The sequence below is a fragment of the Rhinolophus ferrumequinum genome, chromosome 26, assembly GCF_004115265.2.
Source record: "Rhinolophus ferrumequinum isolate MPI-CBG mRhiFer1 chromosome 26, mRhiFer1_v1.p, whole genome shotgun sequence".
In the NCBI taxonomy this organism is placed as follows: Eukaryota; Metazoa; Chordata; class Mammalia; order Chiroptera; family Rhinolophidae; genus Rhinolophus; species Rhinolophus ferrumequinum.
This window is the reverse complement of record NC_046309.1, coordinates 29,258,541-29,279,252: the sequence shown is the minus strand read 5'-3', so window position 1 is coordinate 29,279,252 and position 20,712 is coordinate 29,258,541. Positions and strand designations below refer to the sequence as shown.

General features: G+C 42.6%; 1 pseudogene; it reads left to right on the top strand.

Moving 5' to 3' along the window:
- The window catches only part of LOC117018088 (diacylglycerol kinase delta-like), a 72,660-nt pseudogene extending 52,440 nt beyond the window's left edge, over positions 1-20,220 (top strand).
- Positions 20,221-20,712: the final 492 nt, after the last annotated feature.

Genomic DNA, 20,712 nt, shown 5'->3' with positions numbered 1-20,712 from the left:
AGGGTCCCACCCAACTGCTTTCTTGATTGTCTCTCTTAACTGTTTAAAATTGTTTCTTTTTGTCAAAATACATGCAAGAAATAAGATGGCCCACTCTGCTCAGGAGCATTGGGCCATTGCAATCACTCACAGTCAGTCTAAGGAACAGAGTTTGTCAGGTAGGCTTCCCTGCAGAAGATGGAATCAGAGGAATACAGTTTGTGAGTTCACCTGCCAGTGCTCTCTCCCTTCATGAGTGTCAATAACAAGGCCTGGCTCTAATATTGCAATGTGGGTGAGGTAAAATGTGTCTCTTCAAAGTTTAAGGGTATTTGACTTCTGCTTGTCTGCTTTCACATGGGTTATTCCCTGATGACAACTATGGGATGACTTCAGCTTCTGTCCTGTTCTGATAGCCACTTAACACCACCAGTTGTAGAAATGCCTCTTTTTCAACTTGTCAACATTATGACCAACATAGTCAGGCACTGCTACGTGTAAAATGGCTTAGTGGCATCACCATTAAAATAAAGCTGCCCATAAATGATGCTACTGCTTTGGTTCATACCAAGTGACATATGTGTGATCTCAAATTACCAACCTAATCCAGAAACATTAATTGACCATATACTATGTGCCATCAAGACTGGTAAATCCATGGTGTAGCCATATGCCTAGAGCTTAGTTAGGACTTCTAGTTCTTCAAAGGTCTTAAGAACTGGAAAAAATATACATTTTGGTTCTAAAATATAAAGAAAAAATTACCCCCCCCAAATTAACAAAATCTACAAAAATTAACATTGCTGCAACCTCATTAATTGTTAAGGTCCATGCACATTAAAATTTCATGAACGTTGAGGGATGTCTGGTCAACATAGAGGAATAGGTAAAGACTGTGCTTGACTTTTCTCATACCCACATCAAAATTACAGCTAAACTACAGAATAAACATAATTGACAATTGCCTGAAGTTTAGCTGAACAGAAATACTATAACTATGGACATACAGAAGAAGCCATGGCAAGACTAGTAGGAGGGGCAGAGATGTGGAACAGGCTGGTTCCACACCCATAGATGGCATTTAAAAATTGGGAGGGAAATCTCAGGTATGGAAGTCCCCCAAGAGGAGTGAGGGGTCCTAGCCCCACACCAGGCTCCCCTGCCCAGGTTTCCAACAGCAGGAAGAAAAGTCCCTACTACTTCTGGCTGTGAAAAAAAGTGGAGGTAGTGGATTACTGAGATGGAAGGATGGTGGAGTCTCAGACGTTCCTCTTAAAAGGGTCATGCATTGACTTACTTGTGGACAGACTCACTCTCTCTGAGCTCCAGGGCTGGGACAGCAGTTTGAAAGGCACCAGGGACATATGAAGAGGAACTGAATTATCTGGCTGCAGGGTGAGGTCTGGAGGTACAGCTTCCTTCCAAAGAGAAGTGCTGGCAGAAGTCATTATTCCTTGTTGAGCCCTTTCCTCTCTGAGCATGCAGAATTAGGCCAGCGACATATCTGAGTCTCCATCAACCTGGCTAACACTTTTTCTCTGTCCTGCTCTGGTGATTCCCTGAGACCCTGCCCCACCCAAATTTTCGGCCCATCCAAGCCACTTCCAAGCTTTTCCATACAAGCAGCCTGTCTTCGCTCATGCTGTGGACTTTCCTAAAAGCTCTCAAAGGTTCAGAAACCCCAAACAAGCAGCATCTGGCCTCAACATGCCTCATACCTCTTGCTGGGCAGCGTCAAGCCCAGCCTCCACTTGCAGCTTAAGCACTTGAGGCACTTCCAAGCTGAGAGCAGGTGGCAGCAATCTGTAGATTGCTTTGTGTCTTTTCTAGGTGGCCCCAGGCAAGGTGAAGGCTTTGGCTGAAATGGCCTGTGGTAGGGCTGCTCCCAGGAGGCCCAGGGGCTGGCCACCAAGTGGTCAGCTTCAGACGAAGCTGGTCACCTCCAGGAATGACACACCCAAAGAGCAGACTGGGCAGGCACCAGAGCTCTGCTAAAGCGAATCCTGCTCTGTAGGGTCAGCCCCTCCACAACAGCTCCTTCACTGTAGTGACAGCCCATCCTCATAATCAGTCAAACTGATGGTAATCCCTCTCCACTGATATGTAAACTGCAACACAGGCTAAACTACAACAGCAGAGAACACACACAAGGATCAAATCTGGAGCATGTAGCTCAGGTGACCAGGGAGACTGTGCCACTTGGCCCCACAGCACACCTTATAACAAGGACACTCTGCTAAGACTGGGAGATATAATAGCTCTACCTAAAACATAGAAACAAACACATGGAGGAAGCCAAAATGGGGAGACAAAGAAACATGTCAAAAATGAAAGAACAGATCAAAGACCCAGAAAAAGTATTAAACAAAATGGAGACAAGCAACCTACCAGATGCTCAGTTCAAAACACTGATTTTAATAATTCTCAATGGTGTCAGGCAGAACTTCAACAAAGAGACAGGAAACATAAAAATGGAGATAGAAAAAATGAAAAAAACAACAACCAGTCAGTAAAGGTTAACTGATATGAAGAATACATTAGAGGAATTTAGCAGTAGATTAGATGAAGCAGAAGAGTGAATCAGTGATTTAGAAGATAAGGTAGAAGAAAACACCCAATTAGAATAGAAAAAAACTAAAGAGAATCCAAAAACATGAAGACAGTTGAAGGGGCCTCTGGGACAACATCAAGTGTACCAACATTCTCATTATAGTGGTACCAGAAAGATAAGAGAGAGCAAGGAATTGAAATCTATTTGAGGAAATAATGACAGAAAACTTCCCTAATCTGGTGAAGGAAATAAATATACAAGACCAGTAAGCACAGAGTCCCAAACAAGATAAACCCAAACAGGTCCACACAAAGACACATAATAATTAAAATACAAAAGCTTAGATAACGATCCAAGATGGCAGAGTAAATAAATGCTGTGCTTGCCTCATCCCATTAACACATTAAAATTACAACTGAATTATAGAATAATCAACCTGGAGAACCATCTGATGTCTAGCTGAACAGAAGTTTTATAACTAAAGATATAAAGAAGAAGCCACATTGAGGCTGGTAGGAGGGGTGGACATGAAAGCAGTCGGCCCCAAACCTACATGTGGCGAATGAAAGTTGGCAGGGATATCTCAGCACAGAAGTTCCTCACAGAAGAGCAAAGGACCCCAGGTCCACACCAGGCTCCTCAGCCCAGACTTCTGGTGACAGGAAGTGAAGCCCCCATGACATCTGGCTGTGTAAAAAAAAAGTGGGGATTCCAACCATCTGGATGGGATGGAAGGTTGCAGGAAACTAAGACATCCTGTTAAATGACCCACACACTCACTCATAGGCACTCATCCTGGGCTTGGCAGAGGGACAGTGACTTGGGGGAGTGTCAGAGACACACAGGGGACAGACCTACATGTGTGGCAATGAAGCAAGGGCTGGAAGATACTGGTAGTTGTCAATTTCCATGTCTGGGGTTTTCCTGCCCTACAGCTGGCAGGCAGGTGCCATCTTTCGAGCCCTCCCACATGCCCATGGGCAAATCTGTATCTGATTGGTCTGGTGAGCTCCAATCACTCCACCCAGGTGATTCACTGATACCCCACCACACGGAACTCTGTACTGCACAAGGCGTTATCATCAGCTGAACCTTATGAGAGCTGGCAGGAACCTAGGGCTAACTCCAGACACGGTATTGGTGACAGCCATTCTCAGTTCTCAACAAGGCTTCTCCTGTGTGCCTCCAGATACAGCACAGGCACAGAAAAAAACTAAAGAGAATCCAAAGTGACCAACTGTGGATCACTTTGTACCTCCTACCAGGTACTCCCTGGGTGGTCACAGGCCATGGCTGACCTGGGACTGCACTGGAGCACTTCCCAAGAGGCCCCAGAACCCATGTATTTAAAGGTTGGCTTCAGACCAGAGCAGAGCACAACCAATTAGACCCACAAGTGGCACACACAAAGGGTGGTCTCAACAGGCAGTAGAGCCCTCTGGGAAAATCTTGCTCTGTGGGGTAAACATTTCGCACAGCAACACATAGGTTGTGGACATGGCTGGTGAACTCCACTTGTATATCAACATTCACATCATAAGTATACCAAAAGGAGAAGAGAGAAAGGAAGGGATTGAGGACTATTTGAAGAAATAATGACTGAAAACTTTTCTAATATGGTGAAGGAAATAGACATACAAGCCCAAAAGCACAGAAAGTCCCAAACAAGATGAACCTAAAGAGGCCTACACCAAGACATATTATAGGCCTACACCAAGGCATATCATAATTAAAATGGCAAAGGTTAAAGACAAGGAGAGAATCTGAAAAGTAGCAAGAGAAAGGCAACTAGGAACTTATAGGGGGGTCTCATGAGATTACAGCTGATTTCTCTACAGAAATTTTGCAGGCCAGAAGGGATTGACACAAAATATTCAAAGTGATGAAAAGCAAGAATCTACAACCAAGATTACTCTACCCAGCAAAGCTATCGTTTAGAATTGAAGCACAGATAAAGAGCTTCACAGACAAAACAAACAAACAAGCAAAGCTAAAGGAGTTTATCACCCCCAAACCAGTAACACAAGGAATGTTAGAGGGACTTTTTAAAGACTAAATAAATAAGGAAATAAATAATATGAATAATAAAAAGGCAATAACTACATATCTATCAATAATTACTTTCAAGGTAAATGGATTAAATGTTCTACTCAAAAGACATAGGAGGGTTGAATGGATAAGCAACTAAGACCTTTACATATGCTGCCTATAAGAGACACTTCATATTGAAAGACACACACAGATAGAATGTAAAAGGATGGAAAAAGATATTTCATAAAAATGGAAACTAAAAACAACAAAAAAATCTGTGGTAGCAATACTTATACCAGTTAAAATGAATACACTAAAACAAAGAGACAAAGAAGGACTCAGTAACCCCACTTTTGGGTTTTTATCTAAAGAAACCCAAAATGCTACTTTGAGGGAATGAGTATATCCATATGTTCATTGTAACATTGTTTACAATGGCCAAGATGTGGAGGCAGTCTGGATGTCCATTGATGGATGAGTGGGTAAAGAAGATGTGATACACATATACAATGGAATATTGCTCAGCCAAGGAAGGGAATGGGTTCTTGTTATCTGTAGTGGCATGGATGGACCTGGAGGGTATTGTGCTGTGTGGAGTATGTCAGAGAAAAATACAATGTGATTTCACTTATATGTGGAATACAAAGAACAAAGAAACAAAACAGAAGCACACTCATAGATACAGAGAACATGTTGATGGTGGCCAGATGGGAGGGAATTTGAGGGGGTGGGTAAAAAATGGAAAGGGATTAAGAAGTACAAATTGGTTGTTGCAAAGTAGTCATGGGGATGTAGGGTATAGCACAAGGAATATAATCAATAATATTATAATAACTATGTACGGAATCAGATGGGTACTAGATTTATCGGGTTATATATGGGAGGGGGATAGAGGGACAGATTGAAAAAGGTGAAGGGATTAAGAAGTACAAATTGGTAGTTACAAAATAGTCATGGAGATGTAAAGCACAGGAAATACAGTCAATAATATGGTGATAGCTATGTATAGTTCCATGTGAGTATGAGACTAATCAGGGGGATCACTTCTTAAATTACACAAATGTCTAACTACTATGCTGTACACCTGAAATTAATACAAAATAATATAGATATTAACTGTAATTGAAAAATTAAAAAAAGATGGGGGAGCTGAAGAGGAATAAGAAGTCCAAATTTCCAGATATAAAACAAATAAGTCATGGGGATGTAATATACAGCATAGGATATATAGACAGTAATATTGTGATAGTGTGGTACGGTGTCAGATTGTTGCTAGACTTAGGGTGATCACTTTTTTAGGTATATAAATTTTCGACAACTATGGTATACACCTTAAACTGATATAATGTTGTATGTAGCTATACGTTTTTAATAAAAATATTAAAAAAAATAAAATAAAATGCCAAAGTGTAAAGACAAAGAGAGAATCTTAGAAGCATCAAGAGAAAAGCAATTAGTTACCCACAAGGGAGCTCCCATAAGACTGTCAGCCGATTTCTCAAGAGAAAATTTGCAGGCCAGAAGGAATTGGCATGAAATATTCAAAGTGATGGAAAGTTAGAATTTACAACCAAGATTACTCTACATAGAAAAGCTATCATTTGGAATCAAGAGATATAAACAGCTTCCCAGACCAAAAAAAAAAAAAGAAAAAGAAAAAGAAAAAGAAAATTAAAGGAGTTCATTACCACCAACCCAATGTTACAAGGAATGTTAGAGGGGTTTCTTCAAGAGAAAAAATAAATAAATAAATAAAAAATATGAATAATAAAATGGCACTAACTACATATCTATCAACAATTACTATAAATGTAAATCCAAAGATAGGGTGACTAAATGGATAAGAAAACAAAACCCTTATGTATACTCCCAACAAAAGACTCAATTTGAAAGACACACACGAACTGAAAGTAAAGGATGGAAAAAGGTATTTCATGAAAATGAAAACAAAGAAAAACAAAAAGCTGGGTTAGCAATACTTGTAGACAAAATAGACTTTAAAACAAAAGTTACAAGAAGAGACAAAGAAGGACCCAGTAATCCCACTTCTGGGAATTTATCTGAAGAAACCCAAAACCCTACTTCAGAAGGACATGGGCATTTATATGTTCATTGTAGCATTATTAACAACAGTGAAGATATGGAGGTGACATGGGTGTCCATCAATGGATGAATGGATAAAGAAGAGGTGGTACATATATACAACGGAATATTACTCAGCCATCAAAAAGAATGAAATGTTCCCATCTGCAACAACATGAATGGACCTAGAGGGTATTATGCTAAGTGGTGTAAGTCAGACAGAGAAAGACAAATGTTATATGATTCCACTTATATGTGGAATCTAAAGAATAAGATAAATGAACCAGCAAAGTAGAAGAGACTCATAGATACAGAGAATATTTTGAGGGTTGCCAGTTGGGAGGTGAGTTGAGGGGACAGGTGAAAAGGGAAAGGGATTTAAAAAATACAATTTGGTAGTTACAAAATAGTCTTGGGGATGTAGGGTATAGCATAAGGAATATAGTCAATAATACACTAATAACTATGTATGATGTCAGATAGTTACTTTATTCAACAGGGTGATCACCTCATAAGTTCTATAAGTGTCTAATCACTATGTTGTACACCTGAAACTATATAATATTGTATGTCAACTGTAATTAAAATTTTTTTTTAAATTTCTTGACCATTGAAAAGAATGTGTAATTTAGATTCTTTCACTTTGCAAGAATTCCTGGATGTGCAATATGAGGCTGAGACTCTGGAGAAATTAGAGCCAATCATAAATTGCTTGCCTCATGGACAGATTTCACAAATAGTATTATGAATATATTTAAAATTTTATTATAAAAATATAGTTTTTAAAGTTTTTTGGGGTGACAATTTTTAGTAAAGTTACATATATTTCAGGTGCACAATTCTGTAATACATCATCTATATATCATATTGTGTGTTCACTACCCAGAGTCAGTTTTCTTTCCATCACCATATACTTGATCTCTTTTACCCTCATCTATCACCTCCCTCCCCCCTTATCCTCTGGTAACCACTAAACTATTATCTGTGTCTATGAGTTTTTGTTTCTTCATTTGTTTGTCTTGTTCTTTTGTTGTTTTCAAAAAAACATATCACTGTAAAAAACACATATCAGTGAAATCATATGGCTCTTGACTTTTTCTGTCTTACTTATTTTGCCTAACATAATAATCTCAAGATCCATCAATGTTGTCATGTTTTCTTATGGCAGAATAGTATTCCATTGTGTATATATACCACATCTTCTTTACCCAATCATTTATCAAAGGACAGTTTAGTTGTTTCCATATCTTGACCTAATATCCAAAATATATAAGGAACTCATACAAGTCAACAACAAAGAAAACAAAGAATCCAATTTCAAAAAAGGGCAGAGGACCTTAATAGACATTTCTCCAAAGAGGACATACAAATGGCCAACAGACACATGAAAAAAGGCTCAACATCATTAATCATCAGAGAAATGCAAATAAAAACCACAATTAGCTATCACCTCATACCAGTCAGAATGGCTATCATCAACAAGACAAATAATAACAAGAGTTGGAGAAGCTGTGGAGAAAAAAGAACCCTCATACACTGTTGGTGGGAATGCAGATTGGAGCAGCCACTATGGAAGGCAGTGTGGAGGTTCCTCAAAAAATTAAGAACAGAATTACCATATGACCCAGAAATCCCTGTCCTGGGTATCTACACAAGAAATCTGAAAACATTTATCTGTATAAATATATGTGCTCCAATGTTCATTGGAGCTTTATTCACGGTGGCCAAAAATATTTTTTAATCAGCTATAATGTGGCTACTAAAATTTGACATGTTTCAAATGATATGGAGTATTAACTCTAAAAAATATCAAAGTCCTACAGAATACATATGTCAGCTCTGTATGTCATGTTTAGTACTAAGAAACATAAAGGTGAACAAAACTATCTGTTTTCAAGGAACTTACAGTCAAATGAGAGTCACCAGCACTGAAACAAACATGTAAAATACAATGTGAAAAGTTTAAGATGCATATTCTGGCCAGGCAAAAATAAGTGTTGTTAAAGCCTATTTCTATAAAAGGTACTACTGACTGCTCCTGCTGAACTACAGAACTTCCGGGGTCTATTTTGAGCTTATCTCTGTAAGTGGTTACTTAACATTGAGAATGGTGAATTCATATTTCAAAATGAAATAATGCATATACTGCTATACCTTACCTAGAACATAAATTCAAATACCTGTAAATTATATACTGTGTTACCTGGATATAAATTTTGCATTCTCCTCAAGGAAAAAATTTCAACTAACTGCTGATACAGGAGAGATGATGTAAGCAACATGGTGATGTGAGTGGACCTCCAGGTCTCTACTGTTAAAGTTACAATAAGATGGATAGCTATAATTTAACAGTTATTCCCTGTTCAACACACAAACACATCTGAAAGATCTGCACAGTTGAGACATCTGAAGGTGGGCATATAAAAGGGGAGATTAGAGGAGTTGGATGGGGAAAGAGAGAGACAATAGCTGCAGCTGCAGTCTTGACACTTACAAGGGCTCCAGCAGATGCAACAGCAGTGAAGGGTGAGGGTGCATCCATCACTGGGCAAACTGGAATAGCAGTGACAGCAATTGGGTCTCGGTGCCGGCCAAACTGGCTGAGCCTAGGGTCGGGGGAGAGAAGCAGTGCAACAAGTAGCAGTGTTCCACAACCCACCATCACAGGATGAAGGATTCCACAGACATGGGAACCCACCCACCCCATCCTACTGTGGCCCATTCATCAGTAAAATCCTCACTCAGCAGATCACAAAAGAGTTTTAAAAATTTCCTAGCCTGAGTGGTTTATACATATTCTGGCTAAACCCACTAGAAAGAACAGAGCTGCAGACATGCAAACCTAATCCCCATCACCCCTCCCCTACCCATGGCAGTGGAGACTGTTTGAAATAGCTGGATTAACTCAGAGTGGTTCTGCCAGCAGCTTCTGGATACTAGAAGGCTGTGCTGGGAACACACAGCCCAGGAAACCCAGAGCCAGCCACAACCCACTGCAGAGGTGATGCCCTAGACCAAGGTGATTTGGTCATAAAGGGGATGCCCACCCCCTTGGGGAATATGGTCCAGATGATACGACCCCACAGAGATCCTGGAAGAATCAGTAGTGCAAGTGTCACACGGGTTGTCAGGTGGCGTCTCTAGTCCCACTCCCCAGATAAGAATGCAGGATATGGTGAAGCCAAAATGGAACACCCAGAGAGTCATGCCACTGTAGTCTCACTGGTGGCTGGGTTGGAGACATAGGAGGCAGGAGCCTCACAATCCGCAAACCGCCATCCACTTCTCTCTGCCAACCAATCTCACTTGCTAACTGCAATTCTCTCTGCAATCCATAATCTACACTCCACCATACCACAACTACACCACCACACTACCTTGCTAGCTTAGTCATGGCAGTTATATCAGTGGCTAATGGCTAACCACAACGGTTGATGGCCAACTAGTCACAGCTGATGACCATCTACTACCTGGGCCAGCACTTTTCTATATGAGGCTGAGAGCTTGGAAACTGCTCTCTGGGGCTCTGTCCCCACAGCAAGTAAGAGAAAATAAAAACTTGCACTTCATCACCACCAACTAGAAAACAAAAGAAAGACCTCTACTTTTCAATCTGCTAAATAGTGAAGAGTCAAATACTTTTAAAAATAATTTTATTCCCACAAATGCCCAGGCATAGAAATAATCCATCAAGCACAATGAGGGAGCACAGAAAGAAAATGGAAAATTTTCAGAAAGTAAACTTAAAGACATGTAAGACTGATTTAAATGTCAGAGAATTCAAGACTGCAGTTCTTAAAAAACTTAATGAGATACAAGAAAGCTCAAAAAAGAAGTTGAACAAGCTCAAAAATAAAATCAACAAACAAAAGAAGTACTGCACCAAAGAGATTTAAACTACAAAGAACCAAACAGAAATTCTGGAGCTGAAAAACTCAATAAAGGAGATGAAGAATGAACTAGAGAGGTAAGGAGATAGAGCAGATCAGATAGAGAAAATAATTAGTGGCTTTAAGCATGGAAATCTAGAAATAACTCAGGTAGAAGAAGAGAGAGAATTAAGAGTAAAAAAGTATTAAAGAACCCTACAAGAACAATCTGAGTCCATTAGTAAGAGCAATATAAGAATATTGGATATACTAGAGAAGAAGACAGGGAGAAAGGAACAGAGAGCCTATTCAAACAAATAATCAACAAAAACTTCCCAAAACTAGGGAAAAACTGGATCCTTGCCCCAAGAAGCTAACAGAACACCTAATTATCTCAATCCAAAAAGACCTTCTCCAAAGCACTTTATATTAAAGCTGTCAAAAATTAATGACAAAGAGCAAATTCTCAAGGAAGCCAGGGAAAGGCACACAATAACCTACAAAGGAAATCTTACTAGATTGTCATCAAATTATTCAGCAGAAGGGCCAAAACTAGGAGAGAGTGGAATCAAATATTCAAACCATTCAAAGGGAGAAACCACCAGTCAAAAATAACATATCCAGCAATGTTATCTTTTAGATATGAAGGATAAATAAAGGTTTCTCAGGACATACACATGCTGAGAGAATTCCCCACCACAAGACATGAAGGGTGTTTTTCTATGTGAAACAAAGACATAAGATTATTTTAAAAACTGTGAGTAAGATAACTAACAGACAGAAAGAAGCAAGAAATCGTAAGTCTTGCTTAGGAATAGGATATTAAACAGTTAAATATAACACAAAGGTGAAAGGAGGTAAAGCCATTTAAAGAAAAAAGACAATAGCTACTGCAATTTCGGAAATGAATTCACAGCACAAAATGGGATAATTTGTGACAACAAAAACATAAAAAGGGAGAGCGGAAAGGTCTGCACTTGCACAGGTGAATGGAGATAAGATGCAACCAGAAGAAAAAGGACTATTGTACATACGGATTTTAAAATTTCACAAACCTAATACTAACCACTAAACAAAAATCTAGAACAGAGACACATAACATAAAAAAGAAAGAAAACATAGGAAGAAAGTCATAGAATACCACAAAACTAAAAATAACAGACAGAAACACAAAGGGAAAAGAAAAAATGGAGACATAGAGATACCAGAAAAGGGTGTTGGAAATCAACTGCAAAAAGAAAGCATGGGAAAAAACACAATATGTGGAGATTAAACAAATGCTACTAAACAATGACTGGGTGAAAAAGGAAATAAGAGATCAAAAGACACATAGAGAGATGGTTCAAGATAGCAGGTTAGGTAAACGCTATGCCTACTGCATCCCAGGCAAGACAAGTTTGCCCACTTTCACCACTTTTATTCAGCATAGTACTGGAAGCGCTAGCCATGGCAATCAGAGAAGAAAAAGAAATAAAAGTCATCCAAATGGAAAAGGAAGAAGTAAAATTGTTATTATTGACAGATGACATGATACTATACAGAGAGAACCCCAAAGATTCCAGCAAACAACTATTAGAACTGATAAATGAATTTAGTAAAGTAACAGGATACAACATTTATGTTCAGAAATTGGTTGCATTTTATACACAAATAACAGTCTATCAGAAAGAGAAATTAAGAAAACAACCACATTTATAATTGCGTCAAAAAAATTAAAATACTTAGAAATAAATTTAACCAAGAAAGTAAAAACCTATACTCAGAAAATTATATGACATTGAAGACAGAAATTAAATAAGATATAAATAAATAGAAACATATAACATGCTCATGGATAGGAAGAATTTATATATTTAAAATGTCCATACTACCCAAAACAATCTATAGATTCAAAGCAATCCCTATCGAAATACCAATGGCATTTTTCAGAGAACTAGAATAAATAAGCCTGTAATTTATATGAAACCATAAAAGACCCCAATAGTCATTGCAATCTTGAGAAAGAAGAACAAAGCTGGAGGTATCATGCTACCTGATATCAAATTATGCTACAAGGCTATAGTAATAAAAACAGCATGATATTGGCATAAAAAAAGAAACATAGATCAATGAAACAGAATAGAAAACCCAGAAATAAATCCACGCATATATGGTCATTTAATCTATGGTCATTTATGGTCCACATATGGTCATTTATGACAAAGGAAGCAAGAATTTAAATTGGGTAAAGACAGTCTATTTAATAAATAGTGCTGGGAAAACTGGACAGATACATGCAAAAATATGAAACTGGACCACCTACTTATGCTATATACAAGAATAAACTGAAAATGGATTAAAGACTTAAATACAAAGGTAAGACCTGAAACTATAAAACTCCTAGAAGAAAATATAGGAAGTAAACTCTCAGACATTACCCTTAGTATTAAGGGTATCTACTTGGTCAAAGGAAACAAAAGAAAAAATAAAATGGGACCACATTAAACTAAAATGGTTTTTTCATAACAAAGGAAACAATAAACAAAACAAAAAGACATCCTACTGAAAGGAAAGATATTTGCCAATGGTACATCTGACAAGGGTTTAATATCCAAAATTTATTTTTAAAAAACTCTTACAACTCAACACCAAAAAACCAAACAATCCAATTTAAAAAGTGGGTAGAGGACTTGAATAGATATTTCTTCAAAGAGGACACAGATGGCCAATGGACATATGAAAAGATGCTCAAAATCACTAATCATCAGAGAAATGCAAATGAAAATAACAATGAGATATCACCTCACACGTGTGGGAATGGCTATCATGAATAAATCAGTAAAACACAAGTGTTGGCAAGGATGTAGAGAAAAGGGAACCCTGGTGCTATGTTGGTGGGATTGCAAATTGGTACAGCCACTATGGAAAACAGTATGGACATTCCTCAAAAAATTAAAACTAGAACTAACTTATGACCCAGCAATTCCACTCCTGGTTAATTATCAAAATAAAACCAAAACACTAATTTGAAAAAATATATGCACCGCTATGTTTATTGCAGCACCATTCACAATAGCCAAGATATGGAAACAACAAAAATGCCATCAATGGATGATTGGATAAAGAAATTGTGGTACATATATACAATGGAGTGTAACTCTGCCATAAAAAAGAGTGAAATCTTACCATTTGCAACAACATGGATGGACCTAGAGGATATTATGCTAAGTGAAATAAGGCAGACTAAAAAAGATAAATACCATATGATCTCACTTACATGTGGAATCTAAAGAGCAGATTAAATGAACAAACAAAACAGAAATAGACACAGAGATACAGAGAACAAACTGATGGTTGCTAGATAGGAGTGGGGTTGTGGGGGCAGAATGAGAAAGGTAAAGGGATTAGGAAATACAAATTGGTAGTCACAAAATAGTCATGGGGATGTGAAATACAGTATGGGGAGTATAGTCAATAATATTTTAAAGACTATTTAGGGTGTTAGTCTAATGGAGGGATCACTTCATAGATTATATAAATGCCTAACCACTGTGTTGTACACCTGAAACATTTTATATATATATATATATATATATATATATATATATATATATATATATATATATATATATATATATATTTGTGTGTGTATTTGTGTATAGTCATAGGATGATGTATAGGGAATATAGTTAATGGTATTGTAATAAGTGTACAATATCAGATGGGTAGTAGACTTGGTTGGGTTATCACTTTGTGAGGGGTGTAAATGTTGTTTTGTACACCCAAAACTGAAAAAAAAGTTTTTAATTTAAAACGTTGCAAAGAAGATACATAGAGACAAATGAAAATAACAATATGATACATCAAAATTTTGGGGATGCAGCAAAAGCGATAATAAGAGGAAAGTGTATAGCATTACAGGCCTACCTCCAGAAAAATCTCAAATAAACAACCTAATATTTCACCTTAAAGAACTAGGGGGAAAAAAAAAAGTAAAGCCCAAAGTCAGTAGAAGGGAGGAAACAATAAAAATCAGAGTAGAATTAAACGAAATAGAGAAAAAAAGACAAGAGAAAAAAATTAATGCAACAAAGAACTGATTCTTTGAAAAGATTAATAAAATTGACAAACCTCTAGTTATACTCACTAAGGAAAAAAAAAAAGAAAAAAAGCCCAAATGAACAAAATCAGAAATGAACACCACAAAAATACAAAGGACTAGACAAGAATACTATGAAAGGCTATATGCCACCGAATTCACTAACCTAGAAGAAATGGACAAATTGTTAGAAATATATAACCTTCCTAGACTTAATCATGAATAATTGGAAAATCTAAATAGGCCTATCAACAGTAAAGAAATTGAAAGTCATCAAAATCTCCCAAAACAGTAAAAGTCCAAGACCAGATGGTTTCTCTAGTGAATTCTGCCAAACATTGTAAGATGAGTTAATACCTATCCTTCTCAAACTCTTCTAAAAAGTTGAAGAAGAGGCTATACTTACTAACTCATTTTATGAAGCCAACATTACCCTGATACCAAAACCTGACAAGGGCTGCTGGCCCAGCAGCACAGTGGTGGTGGCAGCAGCGGTAGCGGGCGCCCCTCTGCGGTGTCTACCACAGCGACCTCCGCCCCCTCCTCAGAGGAGTCTGCAGACAGGGCGCTCAGGCCGAGTCCAGCTCCCTGGCTCCTGGTAGAAGCTTATCCGCAGGTGTCCATGTCAGGCCAGATCTGCCAGAAGACCATCATCAAAGAGGGGATGCTGACCAAACAAAACAATTCATTCCATGATCCAAGAGAAGATATTTCAAGCTTCAATGACTAACGCTACACAATGCAGAGACTGCAAGGTTCATCATATTTGATGAGGTGCAACTGACAGATACCATCCTGGCTGATACAGCACCAAACACGTCCACCACAGTTCCTACGCTCGTGTAAGAAACTCATTTTATGTCTGATAACAGAAAAGGAATGGAAGATTGGATTGAAGCTCGGACGACTGTCCAGAACAGGGAGCATTTTGTGCCCAGCCAGTGCAGCACGGACCACTTCCCAGGGATGCACCATGGATAGCCGGTTCCCACAGGAGGCGACCTACTGCAACGTGTGTTGGGAGGCTCTGTCTGGGGTCACGTCCCACTGACTGTCCGAGTTAAGGCCCACAAGTGGTGCGCTGTGCGCACAACCAATAACTGCAGGTAGACCACACTGACCTCGGTCCAGAAGGACAGCATCAAGGCAGAGGACTGGATCGCTATGCCTCACTAGTGGCTGGAAGGAAGCCTGCTGGTGAGCGCATAGTGCACTGTGTGTGACAAGCCTGGGGGCAGCGGGCTGCGCCTGCAGCATGGGCTTCAACAGCTTCGATTCCGATGGCTTCTGGAAGGTCACATGTCCTCCACCCTGCACAAGACCCTAGTTGGTCTTTGTCAATTCAAAGAGTGGTGACAACCAGGGCGTGAAACTCCTCAGAAGTTTCTAACAGCTGCAGAGCCCTGCCCAAGCCTTTGACCCCACAAGCCGAGGACCTGCCCCTCGGCTGACACTTGTTCTAGCAGTTTGACACATTCTGGATTCTGCTCTGTGGCGGTGATGGCAGTGTTGGCTGGGCCTGGAATTGACACCCTCAGTCTTCACAAACAGTGTCAGCTGGGAGTGTCGCCCCTCGGCACAGGGAACAACCTGGCTCACGTGTGAGGCTGGGGCTCAGCCTGTGACATCGACACCCAGCTCCTGCAGATCCTGGAGAGGCTGGAAAGAGCCAGAACCAAGATGCTGGACAGGTGGAGCGTCATCGTCTATAAGCCCAAACTCCCCCGGCAGGCGTCCTCTTGCACTGTCCTCACTGAGGACTTCAACGAGGATTCCGAGGTACAGCAATTTCCCTGCCAGGAAGACTCAGGCGCAGCCCATCTTCCTCAAATACTGACTTCCGACCAGCGCTCGGGGGTGATCTCATTGGTGAAAGTGCACCACATGATGGTGAAGGACTTCATGGCTGGAATGAGGACGAACTACGAGGAGATGACAGAGCTCGGGAAGTCAGAGGTCATGGCCAAGAAGGTCTGTTCCCTGGGCACCTAGGTGGAGGGTGTCAGGGTGCAGAGGCACTCCAATTCCCTGCCATTTGTTTCCCAACCAGAGCTGTCCTGAAAGAGAAGCTGGATTCTTTCCTCAGGACCTTGGATGATGAGCCCCAGGTCTCGTCCTCTCTGTCAACCCCACCGTCCACTAGTGCCAAGGAGGTAGAAGGTAGAGACCAAGCGGGCAGCTACTGTGGCTCCATGGTGGACCTCACAGCGGGGTCAGTGTGTCCAGCCCAGCTGCAGATATTCCAGTCTTGGGAACAACTCATGCCAAGAGCCAAGAGCTGGAAGAAGGCAATTTGTCAGATCATAGAAAATACAGAAAAAGATGTCGGTAACCAGAATGCTCTGACCCACGAACAGAAGATTGTCCTAGGTCTCTATGAGTTGGAGCAGAAAAAAGACCTGTCATGAGGGATGTCATGTAGGGTCTCTGGTCCCGCTTCCCACATAGGAACGCAGGATATGGTAAGGCCAAAAAGGAACACCCACAGAGACACAGATAGGGGAGTCATACCACTAGAATTTCACTGGCAGCTGGGTTGGAGACACAGGAGGCAGGAGCCACACCATCCGTAACTCGTAGTCCACTTGTCTCTGCCAACCAACCTCACTTGCCAGCTGCAATCCGCCTCTCTGCAATCCATAATCCACACTCCGCCACGCCACACCACGCCACGCCAGGATGCCAGGATGTCACTCCGCCACGCCACGCCACGCCACGCCACGCCAGGACGCCACACTACCATGCCACACACCTTGCTAGCTTTGCCACAGCAGTTATATCAGTGGCTAATGGCTAACTGGTAACAGCCGATGGCCAACTAGTCACAGCTGATGACCATCTACGATCTGAGCCAGCACCTTTCTATGTGAGGCCGAGAGCCTGGAAACTGCTTTCTGGGGCTCTGTCCCCACAGACCTGAAGTTGGACGACAGAACGTGCCACAGCGACAGCTGTAGGGTTGCCAAGTGCAGAAGCCTCTGTGAAGTGTCCAAATCCCCATACGAAAAGCTGATAAGCAAAGGAAGTTTGTCACTGGACAGTTGTGCCTCTTTTCCTCCCCCGTCAGGAAACTGGGTTGGTCTGCCATCGCTGAACACAAGATCTTGTTCACGAATGTTTGGGCTGGGTATCTTGTTCCTTGCCTGGGGTTCAGCCATCAGTGGCCTATTAATTAGGGCTGATCCCTTTAACTCGGAACTAGAAAACCTAGGGTATTACACAGAGGAGTGTGTCATGAACAGCTGTTTCGCCTGGATGCGAAGACATCCCTGGGCTTCAACAACTAGCTGATGAGCACCCAGAGAAGTAAGTGCCGGATGGAACCAAGAACATGATGTGGTCTCTGGTTTTCAGAACCAGTTGCTGCATAGAACCTACAAAGACCTGGAGCAAAACGTCCTGCTGGGTGTGATGAGCAGCCAATCCCACTGCCCAGTCTCCAGGGAACTGCTGTCCTCAACATCCCCAGCTAGGCCAGAGGGACCCACTTGCATGGGAGGGCACCAAGGAAAATGACATTTTCGCAGTGCCGGCGTTCGATTATGAGCTCTTAGTCCAGGTCACTGTGTTTGGCACTATGCAGACGGCTGTCTCTCAGGCCATTAAGCTGCAGCATCACAGCATTGCCCAGTGTCACTCAGTGAAGATTTCCATCCTGGGGGAGGAGGGCGCATCTGGACGGAGAGGCGTGGATCCAGCCAGGGTCCCATCAGATTATCCACAAGAGCCGGGCACAGATGCTCACGAGGGACCGGGCATGTGAGGACACCCTGACGTCCTGGGAAGACACACAGAAGTGTGCACTCGTCTCTCGCCGTCTTTCTCTCTGCACCCGGAGACCTGTCCCAGAAGGAGACCAGTTTGCACAGGCAGCGGGAGCTCACGCCCACGGCGTCTGGGAGTGCCACGAGACGTGGAGCAGGAATTCGCCCACGCCTGTTCACGTCTGCTCCAAGTCCACAGACTGAGTGCACAGCACAGTGGGGCTGAACTGCAGCTTTTTCCAGGAAATGGTGAGTAACATCAAGCCCGGGCCAGCCAGCGGAGCTGCTGCCGGCCGGGAAGATGGCCGGGCAGTTGGATCCGTCAGAGGGAGCAGCTCGCGCAGCTGCTCTTGCTGAGATGGGCCAACAGCTTAGGAAGCTGCGGACTCCCCCTGGCTGTGCCAGCTCATGGCACAGTGATGAAGAGAATGTAATGTTGGATCTTTCCAAATGCAGCCTCAGCGGGAAATTCCGCCTGGTGACCAAGTTTAAGAAGGAGAGAAGCAACATGAACAGAGAAGCTCACAGTAGCCTGGGAGCCCCGGTTCACCTCTGGAGGGACAGAGGTGATTGCAACCTGGCGGGAGCACCTCAGTCCCTGTGACATCTTCACAGGGCACGACATCCGGGGCTTTGAGCTCCTGTACCTGGAGTGGAGGGACCTCAAGGACTTTGGAGTGACCAAGGTGGGCCACATGGCAAGGATCCTGTGTGACATCAGGGGGCTGAGCCTCCACCCTCTGGGCCTGTGTCCTCTGCTCCCACGACTGAGGCTGGGTGGGGGTGGGGAGACACGCGGTGCAGCTTGTGTTCCTTCTCATGGTTCTACTCCCTTTGTACGCAACAGAAATCCTCTCAGACACACATCCGGGCCTCCTCGGGGTCATGAACACACCAACACAGCTACCTTTGGAAACGCACCTTTCCAACCTGGCATCGCGTGGGGCAAACCGTGCCACCACCTCTCAGCTTTCGCTGGCCTCTTGCGCACGGGGCATCGCAGCAGAAGCGGCATATCTGGGCCACACATTATTGTCCTGTGGGGTCCTGTCTGTGTGACACCATCTCCCGGACGTTCAGATGCCTGCTGGGCAGGCTCACAGGAGCGAGGTCGGGCCGGGCACACGGTGGCCCACACTGGAAAGTTCTGTGCCCACCTGTCACTAGGTGCTTCTTTACAGCAGCCCGAGGCCCCACTGCTGATGTCCCGTTTATTAATAAGTTCTTTCAAAAAGGTCCACCTTTTCTGGTTTGAAAGCGGCACGGGAGCATTTTCAGTTCTGTTCATTTTAATTTGACATGAAGAGAAAGAAAACCTCATTCCTCCTTAAGCCTATGAACAGGTAGTCACGTTCTTGGGCTGACGAGCTCCCTCCCCATGTGCCTCAGGTCTCTTCCAAGGTGCGGGCGTGGGGTCACAGTCCCATCTGTCCCTGGACACCGCAGGCGTTGGAGCGCTGCCTGGGGCGAGGAGCGCCGGATGGCTGGTGGCCTCCCCGGGAAAGGCGAGTTTGGTATTTCTGTGGGAGAACAAGCTGCCACCCGGCAGAGCAGCCCTGGATGGGCAGTCGGGCCGTCCTGAGAGCCTCTGACACTGCGGGTGGCTTGTCGCCTGGCACTGCCAGGTTCCAGGTCTCTGGAGGTATCAATGGCCCCTTCTTCCTCACTGCCTTGGACTCACTGTCCCCGACTCTGCCCGCTTCTCCCCTCCAGAGTCAGCCGCACCTCACAGGGCTACCGTCCACCCTGGAAAGGGGTTTCTATGAACTGGTTTCTATGACCAGTTCCTGCATGTACCGGGGACCCACACCCCGAAGCGGAGGGCTGAGCCCACTCCTGTGCCTGCGTGTGGCATGGTGGTGTTAGGGTTTGCGGGGGAAGAGCCCCGTGTTCTGTCAGTGCCCTCAGCGTCCCCATGGGAGGTGACACCAGGCAGCTCTGGTCACCTTTTCTGCCCGTGAAGGTGGAGAGGGAATCTAGTACCAGAAGTCACTCGAATTCAAAGTAGAGATCATGGGGACCCATGCCAGCGGTTTCAGAACAGGGCCTGCCTTGTTGATTGATGCAGGGGACACCTGGGGCTCTCAGGGGCTCCTGGACAGGGCAAGCTAGAACTAGGGTGAAGGAGGAGGGCACTTCATACCCTCAGCACCCTCCCCTTGGGAAAGCTTAGGTTTGGGTCAAGCGTGGTGTTTAAAATTAATATGTTGTCAGCGATTAAAGCAACACTGTTTACATAAAAGCCATTTTTCTAATCCCAATAAGTTACAAGTGAAATGAGTAAACCTGAGTGTCACATGAAACTGTCGGTGAAGGGCCAGGTCCTCATTTGTTGTGAATCTTTGTTGCTGCACGTGG